Source organism: Rutidosis leptorrhynchoides, chromosome 3, assembly GCF_046630445.1.
Source record: "Rutidosis leptorrhynchoides isolate AG116_Rl617_1_P2 chromosome 3, CSIRO_AGI_Rlap_v1, whole genome shotgun sequence".
NCBI lineage: Eukaryota > Viridiplantae > Streptophyta > Magnoliopsida > Asterales > Asteraceae > Rutidosis > Rutidosis leptorrhynchoides.
This window is the reverse complement of record NC_092335.1, coordinates 533,830,615-533,856,573: the sequence shown is the minus strand read 5'-3', so window position 1 is coordinate 533,856,573 and position 25,959 is coordinate 533,830,615. Positions and strand designations below refer to the sequence as shown.

The 25,959-nt window shown below is 34.3% G+C and overlaps 1 long non-coding RNA gene across 1 annotated transcript; it reads right to left on the bottom strand.

Annotated features, from left to right (window-relative positions):
• Nucleotides 1-907: 907 nt before the first annotated feature.
• On the bottom strand, nt 908-2,864 carry LOC139899512 (uncharacterized). The gene is made up of 3 exons (XR_011777528.1): nt 2,731-2,864; nt 1,575-1,641; nt 908-1,113 (listed from the first exon to the last, which is right to left on the bottom strand). It is a non-coding gene; the product is annotated as an uncharacterized lncRNA (long non-coding RNA).
• Between the last annotated feature and the right edge of the window lie 23,095 nt (nt 2,865-25,959).

The following is a 25,959-nucleotide window of genomic DNA, read 5'->3' as shown; positions in this document are numbered from 1 at the left end:
GGTCCAAGAGAGTGTAAGGGCCTCATCGATACCCACTGATTGTACATACGTGTTCCACCATGAGAGAGCAACACCGGTGAAAGTGAGGGTGGAAAACTTGACCTTATCTTGGTCCTGACAACCGCTTATGTTAAAAACGGCTTCCGTTTGTTCGAACCATCGGGTGAGAGCAATCGGTCCCCCGGTTCCATCGAAAGTGGGAGGTTTGTACCCCATGAAGTTTTTGTAGGAGCACCCCTCGTTTGAATTATCGGCTCCATGATTGTTGTTGTGGTTGGAGAAGTGATCGGCCATGGCCTCACCCACTGCGGTGGCTATCATTCGTTGAAGGGCTTGTTCTAAAGTTTCGGGAAGGGTATTGTGTTGACCTTGGTGAGCCATTGTTCCTTCATGACACAAGAATATCGTTGATTAGTATTCTTAACAATACTAATCGTGATATGGAATAATGATGAAGAGAAAATTTTCCTTGATTCGCCTTAAATTCTTTATGTCGTAATGTCGGAACGTTCATATGAGTCACCGTAATATAATCCCGGCAATTATATTACCCTGATTCATATGTGCATTCGACATTATTCTATAAAGTCAAGGTGGCGCGTCAATCAAATTAAACAACGAAAGATTTAGATGAAGCGAGAGTTAGTTATGAGTAGAAACGTTCGAGTATAAATGCACAAATAGTCAAGTAATTCCTACTTCATGTCTATATGCCGGTTGTAGTCTAGATTCACTAATGTACCCTATGACTCGGGGTTGACACCAATGAACTCTAAATCCCTACAACCAATGCTCTGATACCACTTGTAGCGACCCCGACAAATTGTCAATTGACGGCGTCGACTACTTAGGTCCCGTTGCGTGGTCATAGGTCTTTAACGTGATGTTTGACCAAAGATATGTCGCATTCCTTTCAAAAATAAAGATTGTTTCAAAGTTTACAAGAATTGTTCATCCAAAAGTTACGTTACAAAGTTATAGTTACATGTGAAACCTATGCGACACAGTTTTAAAGAAAGTCAAAAGACGCTCCATGAAATGCATGTATACTCGACATCCAATGCAAGTATCAAAATAATGAGCGGAAGCATGTTTCACATAGCGTTCAAAGACCTGAGAAAAACATAGAAATCTGTCAACGAAAACGTTGGTGAAATCATAGGTTTAAGTAAGTAAGTACAAGTGAACCACAAGATTCGCATCAATGAAATAATAGTAATACATTCCAAAAGTTTGTTTCACGAGCACCCAATTATCAATGCTTAACATTCCTTCCATAGAACCCCATCACTTAGTGCTAGAACATACACTGTTTCTCAAAAATATATTTCATTCGTAAACGGTAGCGAACCGTTTGAATGAGGGTTTGTCAAACCCATATGGATCCATACAACATAAGTTCTCGCTTACACCCGGCAAGTGTAACTAATGATAATCGAATTGAGGATTTTGTTCTAAACTCGTATGTAGAATGTTTGTTTTCCTGTACTTGTGTTTACTTAGTAAAGAAATGTTTATGTTTTCTCATCCCAAATGTAAGTTCAAAAAGAGTAAAAGTGGGACTATGATCTCACCTTGAGTGCACGAGTAGTAAAGTACTTCAACAAGTAAACGTGTGCAAAGAACAATGCTAGTCTTGACCTAAACAATAGGTTATATCAATAACGGTAAACACGATAGGTCAAAGATGTTCAATTAGTCCTATGGCTCGTTAAGACTCGATCATAATAGCATGTGAATCAAATTGTCATGTTTCATGCAAGGTACAAGTATAAAAACATGTTAGAACGATTGCACAAATATTTGGTTAAGTTTGATTAAAAGTCAACTTGGTCGGGTCAAAGTCAACGAAAAAGTCAACATGTTCGGGTCGGGTCCCGAACTATTTTTCTGAGGTTTTTAATCATATATGAGCATGTTAGAACAAGTTTCATGTGAATCGGAGGTCCGTAGTATGCCAAACATTTTTCGTATTTTGGACATGGAGGTCAGAGCCTGGATACGGCTTATGCCGCGCCGCGGCCCACAATTGTCGCGCCGCGACAATACACGGGAGCTGGTACCTGGCCAGTTTCAAATGTTCAAGTCTTGATCCAAAATTCATTTTAGCACAAAATGCAAACCGTAAACATTTAGAACTCGCACCTTATATCGTTGGAAAGCTCTTTTGACAAAGAACATAACTAAACATGTTTCATCAAACAAAAACATCATTTCCAATGACCGATTTCTCGTCATGTGATCATTTAAAGTCCATTTTCAAGTTTCAAGTTCACAAAATGCATTTTAAGTTTCAGGAATCCAATTCACACATATGATATGCCGTTTTGAAGGTAATGAAACATGCATTACAACTAAACACTAACAATTAACATTTCATGGTATTCAAGCATCAAAAAGTTCATCTCAAGAACGATCAAACCCTAATCAAGAATCACAAAATCATTAATCATGTTTTTGAAGTTTTACAAATCAACCTACACATCAAAATGAAGCTAGTGATACTAGTAACACAATTAAAACAAGAACTTTAACGATTTAACAACATTTAATCTTCCAAAATCAAAGATTAAGCAAACCCATTTTCAAGTGTTCAAACTAGTTACTCAAAACAACAAATCGAACAAACAAAACATATATTCATGTTATACACGAGCCATAGACACTAATTAACACTTTTATAATTCAAAAACATCAAGAACACAAAATCTAGTAATTTTAGAAAGTTACCCAAATGAGATGAAATTGGTATCAAGTCGAAGAGGATGAAGAGAGGATTCCAAATATGTAATTTGTTTTGATGTTAGCCTCCAAATCCGAAATTAGATGATGAATCTTGGTTGAGTTCTTGAGAGGAAAATGGAAGTATGAAAAGAGAGAAAGAGAGAAAATGAGAGGAGGAGGTTGAAGGTTTGACAAGTTGACCTAGTCAAATCTTTGGCCTCTTTGCAAGTTTAGTCCCTCTAGTTCGGGTGCGGGTGCGTGAATTAACCAAACGAATTATTTTGAATTACACGAGAGTACGAGAGATGTTAAAATCCAATAACGAAAATATTTTAAGAAGGTTAGCTAATGGAGGCTATGAATCGAGATACTGAGGATAATATTACAATAAAAAGACGGGCGTTAAAATAATTTAACGGAAAAATGCGGGATGTTACAAAAGTTGCACCTTGGAAAGGCGTTGTTCGATTTGGTAAACGAGGGAAATTAAATCCAAGGTATATTGGACCATTCAAGATTATTGATCGTGTCGGACCAGTAGCTTACCGACTTGAGTTACCTCAACAACTCGCGGCTGTACATAACACTTTCCACGTCTCGAATTTGAAGAAATGTTTTGCTAAAGAAGATCTCACTATTCCGTTAGATGAAATCCAAATCAACGAAAAACTTCAATTCATCGAAGAACCCGTCGAAATAATGGATCGTGAGGTTAAAAGACTTAAGCAAAACAAGATACCAATTGTTAAGGTTCGATGGAATGCTCGTAGAGGACCCGAGTTCACCTGGGAGCGTGAAGATCTGATGAAGAAGAAATACCCGCATCTATTTCCAGAAGATTCGTCAACACCTTCAACAGCTTAAAATTTCGGGACGAAATTTATTTAACGGGTAGGTACTGTAGTGACCCGAACTTTTCCATGTTTATATATATTAATTGAGATTGATATTTACATGATTAAATGTTTCCAACATGTTAAGCAATCTAACTTTTTAAGACTTGATTAATTGAAATATGTTTCATATAGACAATTGACCACCCAAGTTGACCGGTGATTCACGAACGTTAAAACTTGTAAAAACTATACGATGACATATATATGGTTATATATATAGTTAACATGTTTTTATTATAAGTATGTATCTCATTAGGTATTTTAACAATGAGTTATATACATAAAAATGAGACTATTAATTTAAGAAACTCGAAAACGATATATATAACGATTATCGTTATAACAACGTCTTACTAGGTACATATGAATCATATTAAGATATTGATACACTTGGTTAATTATGTTAAATGATAAGTAAATATATTATTAAGTGTATTAACAATGAAATACATATGTAAAAATAAGACTACTAACTTAATGATTTCGAAACGAGACATATATGTAACGATTATCGTTGTAACGACATTTAACTGTATATACATCATACTAAGATATATTATATATCATAATATCATGATAATATAATAATTTAACATCTCATTTGTTATAATAAACAATGGGTTAACAATATTCAACAAGATCGTTAACCTAAAGGTTTCAAAACAACATTTACATGTAACGACTAACGATGACTTAACGACTCAGTTAAAATGTATATACATGTAGTGTTTTAATATGTATTCATACACTTTTGAAAGACTTCAAGACACTTATCAAAATACTTCTACTTAACAAAAATGCTTACAATTACATCTTCGTTCAGTTTCATCAACAATTCTACTCGTATGCACCCGTATTCGTACTCGTACAATACACAGCTTTTAGATGTATGTACTATTGGTATATACACTCCAATGATCAGCTCTTAGCAGCCCATGTGAGTTACCTAACACATGTGGGAACCATCATTTGGCAACTAGCATGAAATATCTCATAAAATTACAAAAATATGAGTAATCATTCATGACTTATTTACATGAAAACAAAATTACATATCCTTTATATCTAATCCATACACCAACGACCAAAAACACCTACAAACACTTTCATTCTTCAATTTTCTTCATCTAATTGATCTCTCTCAAGTTCTATCTTCAAGTTCTAAGTGTTCTTCATATATTTTACAAGTTCTAGTTACATAAAATCAAGAATACTTTCAAGTTTGCTAGCTCACTTCCAATCTTGTAAGGTGATCATCCAACCTCAAGAAATCTTTGTTTCTTACATTAGGTTATCATTCTAATACAAGGTAATAATCATATTCAAACTTTGGTTCAATTTCTATAACTATAACAATCTTATTTCAAGTGATGATCTTACTTGAACTTGTTTTCGTGTCATGATTCTGCTTCAAGAACTTCGAGCCATCCAAGGATCCGTTGAAGCTAGATCCATTTTTCTCTTTTCCAGTAGGTTTATCCAAGGAACTTAAGGTAGTAATGATGTTCATAACATCATTCGATTCATACATATAAAGCTATCTTATTCGAAGGTTTAAACTTGTAATCACTAGAACATAGTTTAGTTAATTCTAAACTTGTTCGCAAACAAAAGTTAATCCTTCTAACTTGACTTTTAAAATCAACTAAACACATGTTCTATATCTATATTATATGCTAACTTAATGATTTAAAACCTGGAAACACGAAAAATACCGTAAAACTGGATTTACGCCGTCGTAGTAACACCGCGGGCTGTTTTGGGTTAGTTAATTAAAAACTATGATAAACTTTGATTTAAAAGTTGTTATTCTGAGAAAATGATTTTTATTATGAACATGAAACTATATCCAAAAATTATGGTTAAACTCAAAGTGGAAGTATGTTTTCTAAAATGGTCATCTAGACGTCGTTCTTTCGACTGAAATGACTACCTTTACAAAAACGACTTGTAACTTATTTTTCCGACTATAAACCTATACTTTTTATGTTTAGATTCATAAAATATAGTTCAATATGAAACCATAGCAATTTGATTCACTCAAAACGGATTTAAAATGAAGAATTTATGGGTAAAACAAGATTGGATAATTTTTCTCATTTTAGCTACGTGAAAATTGGTAACAAATCTATTCCAACCATAACTTAATCAACTTGTATTGTATATTATGTAATCTTGAGATACCATAGACACGTATATAATGTTTCGACCTATCATGTCGACACATCTATATATATTTCGGAACAACCATAGACACTCTATATGTGAATGTTGGAGTTAGCTATACAGGGTTGAGGTTGATTCCAAAATATATATAGTTTGAGTTGTGATCAATACTGAGATACGTATACACTGGGTCGTGGATTGATTCAAGATAATATTTATCGATTTATTTCTGTACATCTAACTGTGGACAACTAGTTGTAGGTTACTAACGGGGACAGATGACTTAATAAACTTAAAACATCAAAATATATTAAAAGTGTTGTAAATATATTTTGAACATACTTTGATATATATGTATATATTGTTATAGGTTCGTGAATCAACCAGTGGCCAAGTCTTACTTCCCAACGAAGTAAAAATCTGTGAAATTGAGTTATAGTCCCACTTTTAAAATCTAATATTTTTGGGATGAGAATACATGCAGGTTTTATAAATGATTTACAAAATAGACACAAGTACGTGAAACTACATTCTATGGTTGAATTATCGAAATCGAATATGCCCCTTTTATAAAGTCTGGTAATCTAAGAATTAGGGAACAGACACCCTAATTGACGCGAATCCTAAAGATAGATCTATTGGGCCTAACAAACCCCATCCAAAGTACCGGATGCTTTAGTACTTCGAAATTTATATCATATCCGAAGGGTGTCCCGGAATGATGGGGATATTCTTATATATGCATCTTGTTAATGTCGGTTACCAGGTGTTCACCATATGAATGATTTTTATCTCTATATATGGGATGTGTATTGAAATATGAAATCTTGTGGTCTATTATTATGATTTGATATATATAGGTTAAATCTATAACTCACCAACATTTTTGTTGACGTTTTAAGCATGTTTATTCTCAGGTGATTATTAAGAGCTTCCGCTGTCGCATACTTAAATAAGGACGAGATTTGGAGTCCATGCTTGTATGATATTGTGTAAAAACTGCATTCAAGAAACTTATTTTGTTGTAACATATTTGTATTGTAAACCATTATGTAATGGTCGTGTGTAAACAGGATATTTTAGATTATCATTATTTGATAATCTACGTAAAGTTTTTTAAAACCTTTATCTATGAAATAAAGGTTATGGTTTGTTTTAAAAATGAATGCAGTCTTTGAAAAACGTCTCATATAGAGGTCAAAACCTCGCAACGAAATCAATTAATATGGAACGTTTTTAATCAATAAGAACGGGACATTTCACAAGTAACCTAAGAAATTTGCTTGCTCTTTCATCGTTGTTTGATCACAATCTCTAGTGAGATGGGGACCTTGGCACAATTCACACCCTACCCTGATAGCGTGCATTTCTTTGGTTACCTTCTCAATTTGCCTTGCTTGATTTACCAATTGAACTTTTAATGCAGCGATTTCATCGTTGCTTTCGACATTAGCAACCGTTGATGATCTAGAGAACTCCATCTCTTGATGCCAATTATGAGAATGTGCTGCTATATCGGCAATGATTGTGTGAGCTTCTTCGGGCTTTTTTTCATGATTGATCCTCCTGCTGCAACATCAATATCCTTTCGAGTAGCCACATTGACTCCTTTATAGAATATTTGGACCTTTTGAAATGTATTCAACCCGTGTTGAGGACATACCCTAAGTATTTTATTGAATCAGGTCCAAGCTTCATAAAGAGTCTCATTAGACTTTTGCTTGAAGTGATTTATATCACTTTGCAATTTTGCTGCTTTTGAAGCAGGGAAGAATTCTGACAAAAACTTGTCCATCATATCATTCCAATCTTCAATATAACCTTCTGGTAATGAGACTAGCCAATCTCTTGAATCGTCCTTTAATGACCATGGAAAGATTTTTAAACATGCGACCTCATCGGTGACATCTTTGATTTTGAAAAGCTTGCAAATGCTTACAAACTTACGAAGATGCTCGTTAGCATCCTCATTTGGGGCTCCACCGAATTGGCATGTATTAGTCACCATGTGGAGAAATTGACCCTTTATTTCTAAACCATCAGTCATCGTGGGTTGAATAATTGCGTGGCCTTGACATGTTCTTGTTGCCTTCATTAATGCATCCATCGTTTGATTTGTAGCAGCTATCTCTTCCTCTTCTTTAATAACTGGCTCTATGATTGGTTGAACAATTGGTTCAGAGTTAGAATCTAATGAAAGTGATTCTAAACCCTGAGCAAGAGATTCTACTTCTTGAGCTCTTAAGCGTTCGTGAAGCTCTCTTTCAGGTTCAGGATATGAAGGAATTAAATTAGAGTTGGAAGAATGTAGATTCATGCATCAATACCTATCCTGCAATCACAACACCACAAACAAACCAATTGCAAAAACACAAGCTTACAATAAAAAGTAACTTTTCTAGGAATTGAATTCCTACAAAAGGATCGAATAATTCAAAGTTTATTAAAATATTTTAACAAAACCGCATCCCCGGCAGCGGCGCCAAAAAGTTGATGTGTCAAGACGTAACCTTTAAAATGTAGACAATATGCTTAATAATTAACACATAATACAGGTAACTAAAACCCGATCATGCAGTAACTAGCAAGTAAATTGACCAGTTCGATCCACAGGGAGAAGTTTGTTTTAAGGATTTTACAACGATTAATTATTCTAAAAGGGGGTTTGTGTTTGAAGTTGTGTTAACGAAACAGTAAATAAATATAATGAATAACAAGAATGAGAATGCAGTGTTTACTTCTATGCTTGATAAATGACAGGGATTGTTCTTTTATAATTAAAACCGTTATGTGATAGTTACAATAGAGCAGTTTATATCAATTTCACAATTTCTATAAACTTAAGAGCTATGTTTAATCAACAAGATTCTTTCGTGGTTGAATTCACATAAAACCTAGTTTACTAAGATCACTCTAAGTAAACTACATGATTGTATATCCTAAATATAGTGCAATTAACATCCTATACTCACATATAGGTGGCTAGATCACTAGTTGTTGAAGTATAAGCTATGGTCTTTGATAAACTCACATAAAACAAGTCATAACTTACATAATTGAACTAGGATATAAGGATGATTACAACAATGGATCTTTTGAAAGAACATGGTGATATAGATTGATTAACTAACTAGATCCAACCCGGTTAAACTCACATGAAACCTAAATTACAATAATCACTTGAGGTAATTTCATAACTATGTTGCTTTGGAACTTATTCAATTACCGAATTAAACACATAACAAAATCACTTAAGTTTATGCATCTAATCGTCTAGATTACTAGGTGTATTGAAGTATAGATTGTTTTCCTAGTTAACTTACATTAATAGGTTTGCAATCTATATAATTGAAATAATGAACTAAGCAAGCATAACAATGGTTCTTACGGTTGAACTAGATAATTTAATCAATCAAACATATATATAACTAGCATAACATCAAAGTATAGAACAATCCCAAGCCATAAATCTTACATTGAAGCAAACGCACAAGGCTTTTAGCCAAACATAATCATAGCAGAACTAATGAAACAGTAAATACAATTCGAATTCATGTTTAAAAGATATAGAACAATAATACCAATTGCGATGAATAACCCTAGCTTAATCTTGATGTTGAAAGAGTGAAGATTGCATCGTAGCCTTCCTTGAGCCTTGAAAATCGTACTAGAACTGAGGGAGAACGTAATAGTGAAGGTGTATCAAGTATGAAACCAAAGGCTCCATTAAATAGGCTCAAAAGTTAGGTATTTTGGCCAGAAAGTGACCAGATGCGCCGCATCTCTTTGGGATGCGCAGCATCTCTTTAGGTTCAGTAGATTCCAGCTCTATTCTGCACTCAGAACTGTCGGCAGGGGATCAGATGCACCGCATCTAGGACAGATGCGCCGCATCTGGCTTGGATTCGCCGCATCACTCTCAGATGCGCCGCATCTGGTGCTGTTTTGGCCCATAAATCCTAATGCTCCGCATCTGAAACTGTTGGGAGTTATTTGGTGCAGAGGTGCGCCGCATCTGAGGTAGATACGCCGCATTTGGACCTGTTTCTGTGGTTTCGGGCTGTTTTACGCGTTCAATCTTCGTTTTAACTCTGTTTTCGCTGTTGGTCATCATTTATTCAATTACAAAGAACTTTTACAAATATACATGAATTATAATACATACGTACAATAATTACATACAAATTGATATTAAATCAGATCGGAATAACGACAATAAATATGTATGATTTTGGTGTTATCAGTAGAGCTCTTCGAGAGGAATCCGAATATGTAGGCAATTTTTTGATCAAACGATTTCTTGAAGGTGTTCTTGAGGATGAAAGATTGATGATGATGATGATGATGAATAGTAATGGGTGTTCTTAAGAAGAATAAGATAGATACGTATGTGTGTGTGTTTGGTGAAATGAATCTAGATCATAAATATAAGTAGAAAAGGGAAGTCACGGGTTTAAATTGTAGTAGTCACGGGTAGTTATAAGATATCACGGGTGTAATAATTTGGTAAGCACGGATATTATATCTATTTGCAATTATAATTATAGATGTCACGATTATTAACTGTATAGTCACGGGTTCTATTAAATTCTTATCCGTTATCTAAAACCCAATGTATTTTACCTTAATATGATTTACTTAATTGATATATTTTTTATTAAAAAAATACATTTATATATTGTTCAAAACCTTTTAGAATCTTGACGTTATACTTAGTTGATGTGTTTCATAAAATACTTATTTATTATATTTTTAAATTAGATACTGAAAACATGAATGTTTAAACTAATTTTCTCGGGTTTAATTTAAGAATATCCTAATTAATAAAAATGATTTTTAAAACTCAATTCTTATATAACATAATAATTATTAAAATTAATAATCATACATTTTGTTATTTTAAAATATATTTTTCTCTTTTTCATTAACCGTAGTGTTTTCAAAAAAAAATCTAACCAATATTAATAATAGTATTTTTAAAAAAAAATTACATACAAAATTGTAAATTTTAAGTAACGGTTGTTAAGTTTTCAACGAAAAGTTAACGAAAAAAGTCGGGTTATTACATTACCTACCCCTTAAAGAAAATTTCGTCCCAAAATTTTGGTTGGTGCGATTAAACTGCGTTTAGGAAACATGTGAGGATAGGAATGTTCATCTCGACGTAGTAAGATTGAGCATCTTGTAGTTCAGTATAAAAGTTGGGTAAAACAAGATCGTATTTCTTTGAAGACGAATACCTTCGAATAATCTGCTCGGGGTGCAAGTATGATATGATAAAGATGAGAAGGAAATCATGTGTGACCTCAAATGATGTCACATATAGAGTCTCAGCATATTCAGATATCCGCAGAGAAAATAAAGGAGTCATGTAACATGGTACGTGGTGAAGATAAGGTTGATCAAGCATTAACACCATCACGTTCCATTAGAACTTTCGCATGACTTACCGTAATATAACCACGTTGATCAGGCGTCATTATATTATACTAACTCATGCTTCCATTCCAACATTACTCTAAAATATTTATGGATATAAAACAAGTTTCGTTTTCCAGAATTTATAAATCAAAATGATTTCAAAAAGGGGTGTACTAAAAATAGTACGAGAATATAATATTTATTTTAATTAATAATATTGAAAGGGTAATGACGCAAGAATGACTTTGGAACTATTGAGAATCTTCGTGAGTCAGATAAGACTTCTTCCGATTTACAATTCGAGATATCAGGAGTTTCTGAATTGAAGCACATAAGCACATAATATAACACAAATGATATCTATAAAAATATATAAGTAATAACTCACGTAGGAATGTCGGGAATTTTGAAAGTCCTGAATGTCGCTTCCTGATTTTTCAATAACCGGGGTGTTGAAAATGAACTCACTTAAGCAGGAGAAGGCTTGTAATCAAAAGGAGAAATACTTTCTCACCGATAGTAATAATAATATTATATTAATGTCAGAATATGCTGTAACGACCTGACTTTTTTGACTTGCTTTTGTGCTTTGTGTTTTCGCGAAACTGCGTATTTGTGCGTACTGAGCTATATTATACTCTGGGAACTCCCTATATGTTGATTACTTTCATTTATATGTTAAAACGTATCATTAAGTACATAGGATACTTAACTTAACCCCCGGAAGCCTTTATGACCGTTAGTGTCACTTGACGTTTTTAACGAACTGCGTACTGCGTACACGTTTAACTTTTGGCATAATCGGAATATTATGACTATGAAATACTAATTGTTATTTTATAATAACAATTACTTGGGTTTTTGGATGCTTAATTACGCTTAGTAACTTACTAGAGCGCACTAGTTAGTCTTGTTGGACTTTCTACCTTGTTGGACCTTAGCCCACCATACACTAGCTAGTGGACTATTTAATTAGCCCAATTATAAATAACTAGTGACCCATTAATAAGTAAGACAAATGCCCATTTATTAGAGGGAACATACTAGCATTTTTGTCAAGTATTATCCTTAATGTTGCATGGGATCCTAACATAAGCACCAACTTTAGACAACCATTAACCAAAAAGCAAAAAGGTTTCCCCCTTGTCCCCCACCATCACCCTTACCTCACCTCACCACCTATAAATACAAGCCTTATTTCATCCATTTTACACTTGCTCTCATTTGCAATTTACACACACTTACTCTCTAATTCTTTCTTTAGCCTTTCTCTCTCTAAAAAGTGTAAGTATTTGATTTTTCTTCCTCTTCTTCCATTCTCTTTCACGAAATCATCATCATCATCAAAGAGTCTAGCTTTTTAGCTTTTGATCTTGATTACATCTTGTAGATTCAAACATGGATTTGAATCCTTCAAGAACATGGAAGATTCAAGCTTTCTAGCTTTGAATCTTCACCTATTTTGTAGATCTAAATCTTTTAGCTTTAATCTTGTTATTTTGTTATAAAGATTCAAACTTGTGTTTGTAATCTTCATGTAACTTAAAGATCCGCGCTTTATGCTTCAAGATCTTCAAGAACACCAAAGATTCAAGCTTTCTAGCTTTATAATCTCATAACTTGTGTGAAAAGGATCCAAGCTCTCTAGCTTAGGGTTCCATTACTTTATTTGATTAATATTGTGTTCATACTTGTTTAATTGAAGTAAAGTTTGTAGCTTTAGTTGTAAATAGAACTTGTATTTGTGTTAAGACTAAAGATATGATGTAAGCTTGGTTCATCATCCATCTAAGACTCTTAAATGAGTTGTGTTCTTACTTAGTCTTAACATATTGTGTGTTGATGGTTGAATCTTGGTCAAGGTGATGCTAACCCATCAATGAGTTGTACACTTGAAGCTACAAGCATCAAGGATGAGAACCGTGATGAGCATCAAGCACCAAGAACCCCACTAGAGCACTTGTTTACTATTTTTCAGGATCTGATCTGATTCCTGGACTTCTGGAAAATTGATTTTCAGTTAGTTCGTTTCGAGTAGATGACTTTTCCTATAGGCCTCGACTTAATCCGATATACGGTTTAAGATTTATGGCCTTCTGAAAGTCACTGCGCCCTTGTAACGTTGTGCTGAAATTTCTGACCTACTCGCACTTAAACCGTCTCCACGGTCAAACGAAGATGAGTTAGGTTCTGAAAATTGGTCAGCGGTTAGAGGACTCATATATGGAGCCATATCCATTGACTACGCTTTTTTTCGATTTGTATAGAAGTCGTAACAGCTGTCCGAAGTCAGCCTTTTGTTTCGATCTCTATTCTTGTTAAACTTACCTTAGTATTGATGAATGATGATGATAATGATGATGTCGATGATGACACTTAAACTTAATTTATTCACTTTTAACCTTTTGGGACAACATACTGACCTAGTGACCTTTGACTTAGGTTGACGACCTTTCGGACCGACTTACTACCTGCATACGTTTCGTATCGACTTTTACTGCTTATATACTGTGAGTTATAGCATTCCTTTACTACTTTTTACTATTTTTGGGACTGAGAATACATGCGCTTTTTATGTTTTACTTACTTTACACGAGTACTTAAACTTTACATATGTGTGGGTTATATAACGGCATAAACTTTCCCCTTAGCACGGTAACGTTTAATCATTGGTTTTTGAACCGGTGAACCCGAATATTAGATATGGATTCATAGGGTTTGATATCTCCACTCGGGCTAGTCGCGCTAGCATTTAACGGGTGTTTAATACTTCAAGGACATACGCACTCGCCAAGTGTACTTTTAGGGGGTATTATTATTACGTTAAGTTAGTTACCGGGTGCCCACAGATAAGCATATACTTTTCATACTGTTTTGAATACGATAACTTGTGGTCTACATTACTTTACTGAATACAAACTATAGCTCACTAACATTCGTGTTGACTTTTAAGCGTGTATTTCTCAGGTGCTTAGACGATGTTCCTTTCGCTGTTAGACTTGCTGTCTTGGTGTTATAGACTTGTTGTTATGGATCTGCTGTGTTAGATTTCCGCTGCATTACTTAGAGATGTCTCAATCATGAAACTTTTATCTTGCATTCGTAACTTATGTTATTTTCAAATAATGACTTTGTAATGACCTTTGTGTCACGTTATCTTTTGTAAATGCTATCTTTTTATGAATGCAAAACTGGTTTTCAAACAACATGTAGTATTTGACCGTGTAAAGATCCTGTTGTTGACGAATCGTACACAATGGTTTTGTACGAGGCGTCACATTTGGTATCAGAGCATTGGTTGTAGGGAATTAGGTTGCATTAGTGAGTCTAGACCAGACCGAGTAGGATTCACTGATAGGACTAATCTACAACTTGCTTGTTTACCTGTTTCTGCGAAACTGCTGCATGCAACTGCTTACTCTTACTGCTATGGGAACTTACTGCATGCTGCTACTTATTCTTGTTATTGCATGTTACTTCTGTTTAGAACTGTTTCCATTACCATGTCATGTACTGCTAGGATGTTGTAGTGCCTGATTACGTACTTGCTATATGTCTTACTGACATGGAAAAAGTTATTTTTCCTTGTTCAGATGTAAGACATGCTGCCCATGACCTTTGACTTTGAGAGTGACTCAGAGATGACTGTTGCCTCACCTACGATTGTTGCTGATTCACCGCTACCCTTCGACGATTCTGGCGATACACCTTCTAGTGGACTCGTGCTTGACCTGATGGACGTCTCAGATGGAGACGAGGATACCGAGATGATTCCAGCACCACCCAGCCCTAGACTCCCGGGGCCACAGCACCATCCCGGTGGTACTGTGATTCCTGGGGGAAATGGAGACGGTCCTTTCCATAATGAGCGAGGACATTGGGTCAGACGCCTTGCTGATAGACGTGTCGTGCCGACCCACCTAGCAGATATCGACTTATGACCACCGACAGGGCAGATCCACCTTCAGATGATTCAGACGATTCATCATCCGATGACTCCAGCGAGGAGGATTCCGAGGATGATTTCGAGGAGGACCCTGAGGAGGAGCCCGTGCAGCCGCCCTCTACCCCGCCGAAGAAGTTGTATCGTTTCGATGGTACCGTTATCCCAGGGATTAACGGAGGTAGACCGTTCGTGGATGCACATGGACAATTGGTTAGGGTCACAGCTCGTAAGAGGGTCGTACCGTATCCCACCGATCCATTCGTGCATAAGACCACCAGCACTATGCCGTTTACATCAGCACCACCTGCACCATCCGCACCACCTGCATCGCCTGCCCCACCAGCATCCCCCGTCGTCGAGGAACTGACGAGGGAAGTGCATATCCTCCGTGCTCGGGTAACTGAGCTCGAGGAACAGATGTCCCGCCTGATGGACATCGTTTACCCACCATCACCTTAGGATTATTATATTAGATTTCCTTATGTAACTCCGTTAGTAGTTTCATGTTTTACTCATGTGTTGTACAAACCTTATGCGGATGTATGAAACTTTCTTATTAATGAATAGAACTTAATGTTGTTTAAATTTTGTACGGTGTTCTATTTACGCTACTGTATGATGATTTTGTGATATCTGTATCTGGTTGCTGTACTTAATTAATTGTGTGTTGTGTTGATTCCATACTGGGTGCCTTATGATATTATTGAATGCTGGATTTTGACTAGAGTCGAAACTTTTGTTCAGAGGAACAATGGCAAACGGAAGAGTCCCAAGGGAAATGCCCACAGTGGCACAGATTGAGGAAATGATAGCTACTCGAGTAGCCGCAGCTATGGCGAATGCTAACCCTGCTCCAGCTCCACCGGCCAACCCAGCTGTTCAGAACGGGTGTACCTATAAGGAATTCCAGAGCTGCAAGTGAAATGTCCCGTTCATAATGATTATAAACGTTTCATATTAATTGATTTCGTTGCGAGGTTTTGACCTCTATATGAGACGTTTTTCAAAGACTGCATTCGATTTTTAAAACAACCTTAACCTTGATTTTATCGTTAAAGGTTTTAAAAAACATTACGACGATTATCAAATAATGATAATCTAAAATATAGCGTTATCACACGACCATTACATAATGGTTTACAATAATATTACACAACAATATATGTCTTCGAATGCAGTTTTTAAACAATATTATACAAGTATGCTGACTCCAACTCTTGTCCATAAATTAGCATGCAACAACGGAAGCTCTTAATAATCACCCGAGAATAAACATGCTTAAAACGTCAACAAAATTGTTGGTGAGTTATAGGTTTAACCTATATATTTATCAATTCGCAATAATAGACCACAAGATTTCATATTTCCATTTCTCATAAACAACATGTAATCTGCATAAAAATTATTCATATGATGAACACCTGGTAACCGACATTAACAAATGCATCTAGAATATCCCCAATATACAGGTACACTCATCTATATATAAAATCGAAGTACTAAAGCATCCATAACATGGATGGGGTTCGTTAGGCCCATAGATCTATCTTCAGGATTCGCGTCAATTTTGGGGTCTGTTCCCAAATTCTTAGGCTACCAAGCTGAAAGGGTGATATCTGATATAATGATTCAATCATAGAATATAGTTTCAAGTACTTGTGTCTATTTTGTAAAACATTTATAAAACTGCATGTATTCTCATCCCAGAAATATTAGATTTTAAAAGTGGGACTATAACTCACTTTCACAGATTTTTCCTTCGTCGGAAATAAGACTTGGCCACGGGTCGATTCACGAACCTATAACAAATATATACATATATATTAAAGTATGATCGAAATATATTTACAATATGTTTTATTATGTTTTAACGATTTGAGTTTGTTAAGTTAGCAGTCCAACGTTAGTAATCTACAACTAGTTGTCCACAGTTAGATGTACATAAATAAATCAATATATATTATCTCGAATCAATCCATGACCCAGTGTATACAAGTCTCAGACTAGATCACAACTCAAAGTATATATATTATTTTAGAATCAACCTCAACCCTGTATAGCTAACTCAAGCATTACTGCATATAGAGTGTCTATGGTTGTTCTCAAATAATATATATAGATGGGTCGATATGATATGTCAAAACATTGTATACGTATCTATGGTATCCCAAGATTACATAATATATGTTAGAATACATGTATAATACAATATAAGTTAGTTAAGTTATGATTTGTATAGATTTGTTACAAATTTCACGTAGCTACAACAAGCAAAATTATCCAATCTTGTTTTACCCATAACTTCTTCGTTTTAAATCCGTTTTGAGTGATTCAAGTTGCTATGGTTTCATAATGAACTGAAATTTATGAAACTAAACATAAAAAGTATAAGTTTATAGTCGAAAATACAGGTTACAAGTCAATATTGTAAGAGGTAGTCATTTCAGTCGAAAGAACGACGTCTTGATGACTGTTTTGGAAAACATACTTCCACTTTGAGTTTAACCATGATTTTTGGATATAATTACATGTTCATAAGAAAAATCATTTTCTCAGAAGAACAACTTTTAAATCAAAGTTTATCATAGTTTTTATCTATCCCAAATCAACCCCCGGTTTTACTACGACGGCGTATGTCCGGTTTTTACGGCGTTCTTCGTGTTTTCAGGTTTTAAATCATTAAGTTAGCATATCATATAGATATAGAACATGTGTTTAGTTGATTTTAAAAGTCAAGTTAGAAGGATTAACTTTGTTTGCGAACAAGTTTAGAATTAACTAAACTATGTTCTAGTGATTACAAGTTTAAATCTTCGAATATGATAGTTATATATATATATGAATCGAATGATGTTACGAACATCATTACTACCTCAAATATAGTAGGTAAACCTACAGGAAGTGACAAGAAATGATCTAGATTCAAAGGATTCTTGAATAGCTTGAAAGTTCTTGAAGTAGAATCATGAAACGAAAACAATTTCAAGTAAGATTTCTACTCGAATTAAGATTGTTATAGTTATAGAAATTGAATCAAAGTTTGAATATGAGTATTACCTTGAATTAGAATGATAACCTACTATAAATAATAGAGGTTTCTTGATCTTAGAAGATTATTGGAATGGATTAGAAAGCTTGGAAGTAGACTTGCAAACTTGAAAGTGTTATTGAAATTTTCTTGAGTAGTTGTTTTGTAAGTTGTTTTAAGTATGGATTTATGAGCTAGATTGAGCTAAGTTTTGATGAAGATGATGAAGAACACTTAGAACAATGAGAAAAAACTTGAGAGAGATGAGTTTGATTCAAGAAAATTGAAAAATGAAAGTGTTAGAGTGTGAGCTAGTTCACGTGAATGTTGGTGTCAAATATAGGCTCCATTAGTTTGTAATTTAGCTAGATATTTCATGCTAGTTGCCAAATAATGGTTCCCACATGTGTTGGTGACTCACAAAGGCTATTAAGAGCTGATAATTAGAGTGTATATATCAATAGTAAATACATTTAGAAGTTGTGTATTGTACAAGTAAGAATACGGGTGCATACGAGTAGAATTGTTGATGAAAATGAATGAGAATGCAATTGTAAGCATTTTTGTTAAGTAGAAGTACTTTGATATATGTCTTGAAGTCTTTCAAAAGTATACTAATACATCTTAATATACTACATGTATATACATTTTAACGGAGTTGTTAAGTCATCGTTAGTCGTTACATGTAAGTGTTGTTTTGAAACCTTTAAGTTAACGATCTCATTTAATGTTGTTAACCCAATGTTTATTATATCTAATGAGATGTTAAATTATTACATTATCATGATATTATGATGTATGAATATATCTTAATGTGATATATATACATTAAAATGTTGTTACAACGATAATCGTAACATATATGTCTCGTTTCGAAATTCTTAAGTTAGTAGTCTTGTTTTACATATGTGGTTCATTGTTAACACACTTAATAATATATTTAATTATAATTTTATCATGTTAAATATAGTTTAATAATATATCTTAATATGATACATATGTATTTAGTAAGACGTTGTTATAACGATAATCGTTATATATATCGTTTCGAGTTTCTTAACTTAGTAGTCTCATTATTATGTATATAACTCATTGTTAGTATACCTAATGAGATGCTTACTTATCATAATATCATGTTAACTATATATATATATATATATATATATATATATATATATATATATATATATATATATATATATATATATATATATATATCATCATATGGTTTTTACAAGTTTTTAATGTTCGTGAATCGCCGGTCAATTTGGGTGGTCAATTGTCTACATGAAACCTATTTCAAATAATCAAGTCTTAACAAGTTTGATTGCTTAATATGTTGGAAACATTTAATCATGTAAATATAGTTTTCATTTAATATATAATCATGGGATAATCATGGAAAAGTTCGGGTCACTACAGTACCTACCCGTTAAATAAATTTCGTCCTGAAATTTTAAGCTGTTGAAGGTGTTGACGCATCTTCTAGAAATAGGTGCGGGTATTTCTTCTTCATCTGATCTTCACGTTACCAGGTGAACTCGGGTCCTCTACGAGCATTCCATCGAACCTTAACAATTGGTATTTTATTTTGCTCAAGTCTTTTAACCTCACGATCCATTATTTTGACGGGTTCTTCGATGAATTGAAGTTTTTCATTGATTTGGATTTCGTCTAATGGAATAGTGAGATCTTCTTTAGCAAAATATTTCTTCAGATTCGAGACATAAAAAGTATTATGTACCCCGGCGAGTTGTTGAGGTATGTCAAGTCGGTAAGCTACTGGTCCGACACGACCTATTATCTTGAATGGTCCAATGTACCTTGGATTTAGTTTCCCCCGTTTACCAAATCGAACAACATCTTTCCAAGGTGAAACCTTAAGCATGACCATCTCTCCAATTTCAAATTCTATATCTTTTCTTTTAATGTCCGCGTAGCTCTTTTGTCGACTTTGGGCGGTTTTCAATCGTTGTTGAATTTGGATGATTTTCTCTGTGGTTTCTTGGATTATCTCTGGACCCGTAATTTTTCTATCCCCAACTTCACTCCAACAAATCGGAGACCTGCACTTTCTACCATAAAGTGCCTTAAACGGCGCCATCTCAATACTCGAATGGTAACTGTTATTGTAGGAAAATTCTGCTAACGGTAGATGTCGATCCCAACTGTTTCCGTAATCAATAACACATGCTCGTAGCATATCTTCAAGGGTCTGTATCATCCTTTCACTTTGCCCATAAGTTTGTGGGTGATAGGCAGTACTCATGTCTAGACGAGTCCCCAATGCTTGTTGCAACGCCTGCCAGAATCTTGAAACAAATCTGCCATCCCTATCAGAGATAATAGAGACTGGTATTCCATGTCTAGAGACGACTTCCTTCAAGTATAAACGTGCCAACTTTTCCATTTTATCATCTTCTCTCATTGGCAAAAAGTGTGCTGATTTGGTGAGACGATCGACTATTACCCAAATAGTATCGTAACCACTTGCAGTCCTTGGCAATTTAGTAATGAAATCCATGGTAATGTTTTCCCATTTCCATTCCCGGATTTCAGGTTGTTGGAGTAGACCTGATGGTTTCTGATGTTCAGCTTTTACCTTAGAACACGTCAAACATTCTCCTACGTATTTAGCAATATCGGCTTTCATACCCGGCCACCAAAAGTGTTTCTTGAGATCTTTGTACATTTTCCCCGCTCCAGGATGTATTGAATATTTGGTTTTATGTGCTTCCTTAAGCACCATTTCTCTCATATCTCCAAACTTTGGTACCCAAATTCTTTCAGCCCTATATAGGGTTCCGTCTTTCCGAATGTTAAGATGTTTTTCCGATCCTTTAGGTATTTCATTCTTCAAATTTCACTCTTTTATAACTCCCCGTTGCGCCTCCTTTATTTGAGTAGTAAGGTTTGTATGAATAATTATATTCATAGCTTTTACTCGAATAGGTTCCCTGTCCTTTCTACTCAGGGCGTCTGCTACTACATTCGCCTTTCCCGGGTGGAAACGAATTTCAAAGTCATAATCATTTAACAACTCAATCCACCTACGCTGCCTCATGTTCAGTTCTTTCTGATCAAATATATGTTGGAGACTCTTGTGGTCGGTGTATATAATACTTTTGACCCCATATAAGTAGTGCCTCCAAGTCTTTAATGCAAAAACAACAACACCCAATTTCAAATCACGAGTCGTATAATTTTGCTCGTGAATCTTCAATTGTCTGGACGCATAGGCAATCACCTTCGTTCGTTGCATTAATACACAACCAAGGCCTTGCTTTGAGGCATCACAATATATCACAAAATCATCATTCCCTTCAGGCAATGACAATATAGTGCCGTAGTTAGCTTTTTCTTCAACAACTGAAACGTTTTCTCTTATTCATCCTTCCATTCAAATTTCTTCCCTTTATGCGTTAATGCAGTCAAGGGTTTTGCTATTTTGGAAAAATCTTGGATGAATCTTCTGTAGTAACCAGCCAATCCTAAAAATTGGCGTATCTGCGTAGGAGTTTTCGGCGTTTCCCACTTCTCAAAGGTTTCAATCTTTGCCGGATCAACTTGAATACCTTCTTTGCTCACTATATGACCGAGAGATTGAACTTCTTTCAACCAAAATGCACACTTTGAAAATTTAGCGTACAATTTTTCCTTCCTCAACAATTCTAGCACTTTTCTCAAATGTTCTTCGTGCTCTTGATCATTCATTGAGTAAATAAGTATGTCATCAATGAATACAATGACAAACTTGTCAAGATATGGTCCACACACTCGGTTCACGAGGTCCATGAACACAGTTGGTGCGTTATTCAATCCAAACGGCATAACCATAAACTCATAATGACCGTAACGAGTTCTAAAAGCAGTCTTCGAAATATCATTGATGGTTGAGCAGAGTGGTATAAAATAGTTATTAATTTTAGCAGGAAACACTATTAAATACGATACAATTTTACACAAGATATTTATTTATTTAGAGAATGGATATACTTAAACCTTGCTACAACACTTATAGGCTGTGTACCTAATCGTACAGTAGTGTAGTTTTTAGTAAGTCCGGTTCGTTCCACAGGGAAATCTTTAAACAAAGCTTAACGCTATATTAGTTTACTTTTATAAAAATACAAATATATATATAAGTAATATTATTATTATAAAGGGGGGTTTTTACCGTTTAATGACCGGTTTGTCGATTTTAAAACTTTAGTCGCAGTTAAAACCAAATGTAAAATAATAAAAATAAATACAAGACTTAAATTAAAGCGTAAAGTAAATAACGATAATGAAATTGCGAATAATAAAAGTGCGATAAAATAAACTTGCGATAATTAAAAAGTACGATAATTAAAAGTGCAATCAAATATAATAACAATAAATAAAAGTGCTATAATTAGAAGTGCAATTAAATATAAAATAAAGGAAATTAAATATGAAATAAAAGAATTATGCTTATTTAAACTTCCGTAATCATGATGTTTGACGTGTTGATTTTAGTTTTATGCCCATGGGTTAATTGTCCTTTGTCCTGGATTATTTAATATGTCCGTCTGGTTTTTGTCCATAACAGTCCATCAGTCATAAATATAAAGTGCGAGTGTCCTCGTCAAATTATCCTTATACCCGAAGTTAAATATTCCAACTAATTGGGGACTTAAACTGTAACAAGATTTTAATACTTTGTTTAATAATTACACCAGGATGTCGACTGAGTGTAATCCAAGGTTTTAATATTTTGTTATCAATTATACCAAGTGTCCTTGTACATAATTTCACCCCTGTTTTAATTATTCTAGTGGCTATTAATCCATTCCCGTGTCCGGTTAAATGAACGATTATTCGTACATATAAATACCCCGCCCATCGTGTCCGATCGAGTGTATATGGTAATTTATAGGAACGCCCAATTGTAAATCTTTATATTAACATTAACAAACTATCATTTAGTTAAACAAATATAAAGCCCATTAATAGCCCATAGTCTAATTTCCACAAGTGTCGTTCTTTTGTCCAAACCCCAATTATGGTACAAAGCCCAATTACCCAATTTTAGTGATTAGCCCAACATCATGATTACTTCGTTTTAAATAAGCATAATAATAACTTAGCTACGAGACATTAAATTAAAAAGGTTGAACATAACTTACAATGATTAAAAATAGTGTAGCGTTACACGGACAGAATTTCGACTTACACCCTTACAATATTCGCTAACATACCCTTATTATTATAATTATAATTAAAATTAAAATATAAATTATAAATATATATATATATATATATTTTACGATATAGATAGAGAGATGGATGGATTTTTGGTAATTTTTGCATCAGAATTCGTTTGCTTTTTTAGGGATTTTCAAAACTTGGGGCTCCGCGATTCGCGGCCCTTTTGGCCTTCAAACTCCGCGAGTCACGGAGATTGAAATTACAGCTCAGTCCCTTTTGGAGTCTTTCTTGCTTCACGGTTTTATTTATAAATATAATATATATATATAATTAATATAATTAATTATATATTATATTATATTTATATACATAGTTAACTTGTAATTTTTAGTCCGTTGCGTCGAGCGTTGAGAGTTGACTCATGTCCCGGTTCCGGATTTTCGAACGTCCTTGCGTACAATTTAATATCTTGTACTTTGCGTTTTGAATCTTGTACTCTTGTAATTTCTAGACGTTTCTTATCAATAATTGGAACCTCTTTGATTGTCTTTTGTACTTTTGAGCTTTTTGGTCGTTTGCATCTTCAATTCGTCGAATCTGTCTTTTGTCTTCACCTTTTATTATTTAAACGAATATCACTTGTAAATAGAATAATTGCAACTAAAAGCTTGTCTTTCTTGAGGGATAATGCTATGAAATATATGTTCATTTTTAGCATTATCAAATATTCCCACACTTAAGCGTTGCTTGTCCTCAAGCAATATCGTCTTGAAATACTAGAATCACTTCTTTATTCTTCACACTTTGTACATCAGTGATTTCTATACGGCGGTATAAACAATGGTAGTAACGATATGGTTTACAGTCCCACATGACTATAAAAATTTAGATCCATTAAGGAAATTGGATCTTTATGAAAACATTTGATCTTTTGAAAATTAAATCTAGTTTTTACCCTAGATAAGTTTTCCGGAATAACCCTTCACCGGTGTTTGCAAAATATTTTTGTGGGTTTGGTGGGTTTCAGATTTGAAAATTTTAGCTCAAAACTTGCGGTTTTGTGTCACCCACTTGCTAACCTTGTATTTGGAAAGCAACACATCCAGTTTACTTGTCCCGTATATTACCTTTCGGTAAACTACCATCCGGTTATAAAGGAAATCGTTGAACAAGCAACTGTTAAGGCAATGTCCCCTGACATGCTTTTAATTATGGTCTATAACATGTCGAACGCAATTACTATCCTTGGTAGGAGCAATAGTAAAGCTCACCCTTATGATTTTTCGGTTTGGCACAAGGTCTTGTCTTTGACCACTATGCAACCACCGTTCTTACGGTTGACACCCGATTTGGTTCAGGTGACCTAATGAATTCCAGGTGAATTCCTAGGATTTTACGTTCAATGGTAATGAACGCATTGAAAATAGGGTTTTCAGAAAACAAATCGGTTTATAATTTTGATCAAAATATTTTCTCGTTCAAGCTCGAGTTTAGATATCATTGAATTCCATGAGTTTGTAATTCTCCATCTTTAAGGTCAATCTCAAGGATTGAGTTATATCAGGCTTAAAAGCTGATTTTTGATCTTTTAAGGAGATTATCCTTTCTGGGGATCTGATTCATTAGTCTTATCAAGCTAATTTGCATGGTGCCCCCCATTGTACGAGATAAATCCTTCTCATGGTTAGGATAAATCTGACCACTTGGCGACCCTGTTTAATGCCGAGGTCCGTGGATTTCCTGCTGATTTTAGTGATGACTTTTCTAGATTTTTCGTCAACCTACAGCTGGTCTGGACGACAACTTCATGACCTAAATCAAGAAGCGCGTTTCTTTTTCGGAAGACTTTACTTCCTTTTAATGATGGAATTGATTCATCGTGTAGATCCATCTATTCTTTTCTTTCATCGGGTAAAACAGTTTAGTTTAGTCCAAAGCAAAAGTATTTTCAGTTATTTGTTACAGAAATATGTGATATATGTTTTGAATAACTTGGTAAATTTTCCCACACTTGGCTTTTATTTTCCTTTTTATCGTCCTCTATTCCATTTTAAATGAATTTTAACATTTTGGTTTGTTTCTCAATTTATGTCCTTTTTGAGGTAACAATAATTTCGGTGTTAAAACCTAGTTTTATCGTTCATAAATATGTATAAACATGATTTTGAGTTCATTTAATTGAAAATTTTTAAAAATTTTACTAGAATTGGGTAGTCAGTATATAAGACTAGGGCTGTTCTTTATTATCAGAGAGCACTAGATTCTAATACAACTACTGCTTTACTAGTATTTTTAATGGTAACCAAGTGTATAAAGTAAAAAATTTTAAAATCCGAAAGAATTTAACCCCTTCCCACACTTAAGATCTTGCAATGCCCTCATTTGCAAGAAATCAGTAACAATTTAAATTATTGAGGGTGATTTGTGTGAAAATGATTAAATTTTTACCAAAGTTTCCAAATATATTGGCGTTTGTTTGCTGAATGATAAATGGTGCACATCATTTGTTCATTCCGTCTTGTTGTTATTTCACATATATTTTGCATCTTGTCGTCAAAATTAGTTGCTTTTGCTGAACTTAATGTCAGTCTTTGAAAATGCGTTGT